The following is a 6,228-nucleotide window of genomic DNA, read 5'->3' as shown; positions in this document are numbered from 1 at the left end:
ATTGTTAATAAATATATAAAATACAGTAACCAAGTTGCCGAGTCATCCTAGAACATGTCGATTTTCTAAAAAAGATAAAAAGTAATATGAGAAGCTCGCGTACAACGCACGCGGCGTTAAACTACTGAATAATATTCACAATTCGATAAAACCACCGAAAGACGTTATATACTATAAACATATACTTTATTCAAACACTCTTAGTAATGTACGGAGTACAAATTACACGATTTGTAATTTTTAATTATACATATGCTTTTATTCAACAACGTTTTTTAGTAAAGTACATTAAACAGTAAATTCGGCGCTCGAAGTACCCACTGTCTCGACCGTTTCATAGGCCATATGACGTTTCAGCTGATTGTATTTTTGCTCTAACATATGATAATTATGTTTAACATATTGTAGATCATAGAAATTGAAATCAAGAACATCGATTTCATACACATCGCAAATAAATTTCATTGCTTTTCGAGTGCAATTTTGTTCTGATGGACCAATAAGTCTTGATGGGCTACCAATAAATTTAGCGCATTTGGGAGGATTTCCGATTCCATGTATCTGGACATAAACTCTTATCTCGTCATGTGTGACAGCGTGTATTCCATATTCTGCAGATGCTAATTTGATCTGATTCAAAATAGCATTCAATACGGTTTTAAGATTAACTTCAACACAAACTCGAGATGTATCATCGATTCTAGAAACAAAAAACAAAGCAATTTAGTCGTTAGTTAATGTTATATGTTAAAAAACAGATACATATGAAAAAAAATTAAAAAATAAAATTATAGATATACCCATTATGTGCAGGTCGTTTGTAATAAGTATTCGATGTATAAGCTATACACATATATAGAAACACAAAAGGGTTTCTATTTAATACACGTAGGCAGTATATGTCAAACAATAGTGTGCCTGGAGTTTATTGTCGAATGACTCATAAACTATCCCTAATAAACTTATTCTTATCGGATTTAGAAGATATATACTCATTTTGCATCGATTTTGAAAGGTCGATTGATTTGACAATCAAGTCTGCATTTTTCTTTGATTTCATGATAAACTCTGCGTTGGGGCGGTCATTGTAATCTATCTGCAGTTTGCATTCAGATTAGTATGTTACAAATCTCTATTTATATGCTAATACTGTTAACATCAAAAAACAAATAGTAATGCACCAAATTGTTGAATTGTTGCCTAATGTTTTCATGCGTTCTTTTTTTTTTTTTGAAAACTCCAAAGAGGGATTAAATTTGCATATATGAAAACTCAGACCTACACGGAAGTCGACCTTCCCACACTTTCCTACCGATTACAGAATTCGACAAATGAGCTAAATCATGAGCTACTCTAGTGTCCTTACGGTTTACATAACGCCAAACAATAAAATCAAAGTTGCCACAAATTTGTCGTATCTCATCAACAAGTAAAAATAGAAAGCTCTGTCCCTTCGTTCCATCCTTCAAGATATCAATGACGGATTTGCCGTCACTTTCCACAACAACTCGTCTTACTCCTCGCCTAGCTGCTTCCTTTACGCCTTCAAGGATTGCTTCTGCTTCTACCTCGTCTGCCTCCGCCATGCCTCGTCTCCGTACCATCACTGCCCACTGTACTGCGTCCTCATGGTTCTAGCACACCACGCCCAAACCCACACCCCATCCCTCCTTTACCCCTGCATCACACATAATGCGTACCCCTCCTTCCTCCAATCTGCCGTCACTCAGCTCCCTTCCTATTATATTACCCTCCACACTCTCCTTGTTGCACCCTTTCCTGCCATTCCACACAGTCCCATTACTTCTCCTCGACATCCCTATCTCTAACTCCATTAACAGCTCCTCCACCCTTTTCCTCGTATTACCCAAATTCAACGCCATTTGCTTAAACACCCAGTTATTCCTAGCTTCCCATATCGCCCAACATCCCGTCATTAACTTCCCTCGCTCCTCTGCCCCCATCTCCCTCCACAAATCCTCCACCCACTCCCTCACCCTCTCATGCCCAACTTCCTTCTTTGGCTCCAAACCCAGCCTATCCCATATCCCTCCCACCCAACCACAACCCTTAACGAGATGGAGACAAGTCTCCACCTCAGCCAAACAGACCGGACAAATAGCGTTAAAGCCTTGGATTCGTTTTGCGACATTTTCATTTGTAGGAATTGCTTCATTGCATAGTTGCCAAAAGAAAATTTTAACTCGAGGAAGCACATTCGCACTCCAAATCCCTTTCCATAACAATTTACTCCGAGCATAGTCAGACGGCCCTTGGTCAGCACTCCCATCATTCATAAGAGCTCGATATGCGGACCTAACGGTATAGATACCGTCCTTTTCCAGTCTCCAACACCAAATATCCTCCATGTTTCCTCCGCATAATTTCATATTAAGGATCTCATCTTGTTCAAAGGGCAATAAAAGTGAGCGTACCTTATGCATATTCCACGACTTCCCATCAGCTGCAATAAGATCAGAGACCATCAAATCCTCTTCCCCATTCACTCTAGGCGATAGCACATATCCCGAGTTTGAGCTTCGGATCCAAGGATCACCCCATATTTTAGTACCCATCCCATTTCCTATCCGTCGCAAGGCCCCCTTCTTCAACACCTCCTTGGCTTCCCATATCCCTTTCCAAGTGTAGCTCGGATTATGTCCTAATCCCGCCTTCATGAATGACTTTCCTCGATAGTATTTCGCCCTTAGCAGATGAGCAAGAAGTGAGCCAGTTTCCGTTAAAAGTCTCCATGCTTGTTTTCCGAGCATTGCCATGTTAAATTTATAAAAGTCTCTAAATCCCAAACCACCAAGGTGTTTCGACCTACAGAGCTTTTGCCAAGCAATCCATGGAATCTTGCGCTTCCCATTCTCCGAGCCCCACCAAAACCTTGAGACCAACGATCGCAATTCCTCACAAAAAGCACTCGGGAGTTTGAAGACACTCATTGCGTAGGTAGAGATTGATTGGGCAACTGCCTTTATCAAAACTTCTCTATGTTTTCATGCGTTCTTGGTTTACCAAATTTGATCATTATCACACCATCACCGGGAGTGTTCCTAAAAGTCCATTATAAAGGTTACTCGTATAATAAATTCCAAAGAAAGCTTCATGTGGCAGATAATTAGAATCAATTATAGATCGTCAAGAAGCGCCCCAAAGCTACACATACGTGATGGAGATAACAACTGATCCAATTTCACACAATAAAATGGCACATCACGCCATCTTAGACATTCCTCACGACATGGGTATCGCGAATAGAAATAACCATTGCGCATTTCACTTGAGTACTCATGTGACACAGAAATAGTCACAAGGTTTCTATGACAAACTCAACTCATTTCGACACACTCAACCAAGGTGATCCCAAAAATGACCAAAATGAAGGTTATAGTAGACGTTCGAATCACTTTCACGGTAATTTGTTGCAAGTTTAGCGAGCCATCTCTCTTCCATCATACTCAATTACCGAGAAGTATATATAAATGCAAGTTATATAATCAAAGTTATCAAACCAGTGTAAAGTCAAAAAGAAGATCGGCAAAACAAAAGAGTTTTGCTTAACATGGCATTACGGAATGCGGACTTACCCGCCATTTTGCTTCTTCTGGAGACCTATTGGCTGTGGAATGCAAAGCAACAGAATGAAATCAGTATAGATGACTGATTGTATAATTAGTCCTTCAAAATTTACACAATGGAAAACATACATTTTGACATATGTCTCTTCAATACTCGTTGCATAGATGTGTCGAGGTCAACGTCAATGAACCTTCACATTCATAACAGCAGATTAACAACATACATTATGAAAAGCACCAATCGATTTAAGATTGGCTATTTTCCGAGCATTTGTTAGAAAGGCAAGAACATTGCCAATAAACAAAAGCAGGGAGTCACAAGAAAATGCAATAAACCACCGGGAATTCTTTTTTTTAGCTAATTGGCAAATTTTTACTAAGGAAGAACCGTACCATGATAGAGAGTTCGATAATTGTTGGTAACAGAAATTGATTATGATAATGATGAACAGTAGAACGAATTGAGAGAGTGTATAACGAAGAGAGAGAGAACAGAAGAGAGAAAGTTTGAGAGATGAATTAATGATTGTATTGAATGATAATTGTGTGTATAACTTGTACATTTGATCTTGCTTATATAACAAACATAAACCGACCTATAACTAACCAAGGAGGTGGTTAGTTCTAACTAACTAGAGTTTCTACAACTAACTAAAGTTAGTTGTGTAACTAACAGCTTATAACAAACTTCTTATAACAGATTTATTCCTTAATCTCCAACACTCCCCCTCAAGTTGGAGGGTGTGGTAAACAGCCCCAACTTGGCTTGTAAAAACTGATGCTTAGGACCAGGTAAGGCCTTAGTAAAAAGGTCTGCTGGCTGCTGGTGTGTAGGAAGATATGTTAAAGTGATCAATCCTTGCTGAAATTTCTCCCTGATGAAGTGACAGTCCAAGTCTATGTGCTTGGTCCTCTCATGAAAGACGGGGTTTCTGGCAATATGAATGGCTGACTGACTATCACATTTTATAGGAATAGCTGTAATGTTAGGGACAGACAACTCAGTGAGTAGACGACTTAACCAAGCAAGTTCAGCTGTGATTCTGCGCAAGGATCTGTACTCCGCTTCTGCAGAAGAAAGTGAGACAGTCTGTTGCTTTTTAGATTTCCATGAAATTAAAGATCCTCCCAGAAATACCAGAAAACCGCTGACAGATCTTCGTGTATCAGGACAAGATGCCCAATCTGCATCACAGTAACCTTGGAGAGAATAATCTTGTGAACCATTAAGAAAAATACCCTTTGAAATGTCTCCTGCAATGTACTTTAGAACATGAACTGCTGAAACCCAGTGTTGCTCTCTTGGAAAAGCCATAATGTAGACACCTCGTTTCTGCACCTCCCGCAAACCACCCGGTGATGATTGGGCCGCATGTTTGATTCGCGGAACGATTTGTGACAGTTCGTAAGATTATCGTCAAGTGTTTGCTCAAATATTAATGTCGACCTCTTAGTTGTCATCTACGTCCTGATACGGTCGTTTTGGCAGTAATTAGAGTATATTCGGAGTCCGGGTCAAAAACCGTCTCCATTTTCTGATAGCTGTTAAATCCCGAGTCGGAATGTTCTGGAATGTTCCGGATATTTCTATTCCATATTCTACAAACTTTATCTTTTGGCAAATAATATCCCGTAATATTTACAAGATAATCGAATTATTTCCGTCCTACCATAACTCAAACGCGGAAATCTTTCTTCAGCAGGAGGAAACCTCCTGGGAATAGACGCAGCAGGCGCTGCGCCTCTTCCAAGGGACGCAGTGGCTGCTGCGCCTCTTCCCAGGCCCTTCTTTGCATGATTTACGTATCTTTTTCATATCTTTCCGAGATTCACTTCCAAAGAGTCTCCGAAACCCTATTCCTTCACGTGATTAGTATAAATAGGAGCTTTCGTTCCTCATATTTCTCACGCGAGTGTCCGCCCTTCTCTTCTCCCTTTGCATTCTAGACTTCGTTCTTACTAATTGGCGCCTACGTGCTTGGACTTCCGACCACGTAAGCTCGGATCTTTCCGGGTACCAGCCTCTCCGTTGCATGACCGACCAATTTGACCAACTACACTTAATCAACATAATTAATCAATCGTTTTCCTCTTACGAGGGCACTCTCTCTTTGCATTCGCGTCGAGCATTCACTAGTCGATATCTTAGTTCATCTCGTTCCGTCAACATGTAAGTCTGAGGGTGTATAATCCTCTTTTATTTATTGTATTTTTGTACTTTTAATTATCGTATCACTCATGTAAGATTTATGTCGAAAGCACCGTTAAAATCGATTTCTAAAACCCTTTGTTAAAACCTGTTTTTGCGGATTTCCAGTAGACAGACGTCGAGAAAAGACGCAGCAACTGCTGCGCCTATTCGAAGGAGCGCAGTTCCTGCTGCGCCTCTTCGTGAGGCTGCCGCAGTTCCTGCTTCTTTTCTTCTTCCTCGTCCTCTGCAATTCGCTTTGTTATTTGTTTGTCCATTAATTCTTTGATATAATCGTCACTGATAATTCACATGTATATTGTATCATATTAATCATCATCATTAACTTGTTTTAATCATCATAAGTCCGACTTAAATCCTAAATAATCCATATTTACGGGTTTTCGTCATTAAATTCAAACCCGGATTTTAGAGAATCAATTTGTTCATATT

At 39.8% G+C, this 6,228-nt stretch overlaps 1 long non-coding RNA gene across 1 annotated transcript; it reads right to left on the bottom strand.

Moving 5' to 3' along the window:
* Window positions 1-1,012: 1,012 nt before the first annotated feature.
* LOC141617185 (uncharacterized) lies at window positions 1,013-3,868 on the bottom strand. The gene is made up of 3 exons (XR_012531096.1): window positions 3,717-3,868; window positions 3,597-3,628; window positions 1,013-1,096 (listed from the first exon to the last, which is right to left on the bottom strand). It is a non-coding gene; the product is annotated as an uncharacterized LOC141617185 (long non-coding RNA).
* Between the last annotated feature and the right edge of the window lie 2,360 nt (window positions 3,869-6,228).

The sequence above is a fragment of the Silene latifolia genome, chromosome 1, assembly GCF_048544455.1.
Source record: "Silene latifolia isolate original U9 population chromosome 1, ASM4854445v1, whole genome shotgun sequence".
NCBI classification, from domain to species: Eukaryota; Viridiplantae; Streptophyta; class Magnoliopsida; order Caryophyllales; family Caryophyllaceae; genus Silene; species Silene latifolia.
The sequence above is the reverse complement of the archived record's forward strand: the minus strand, read 5'-3'. Positions and strand labels throughout refer to the sequence as shown.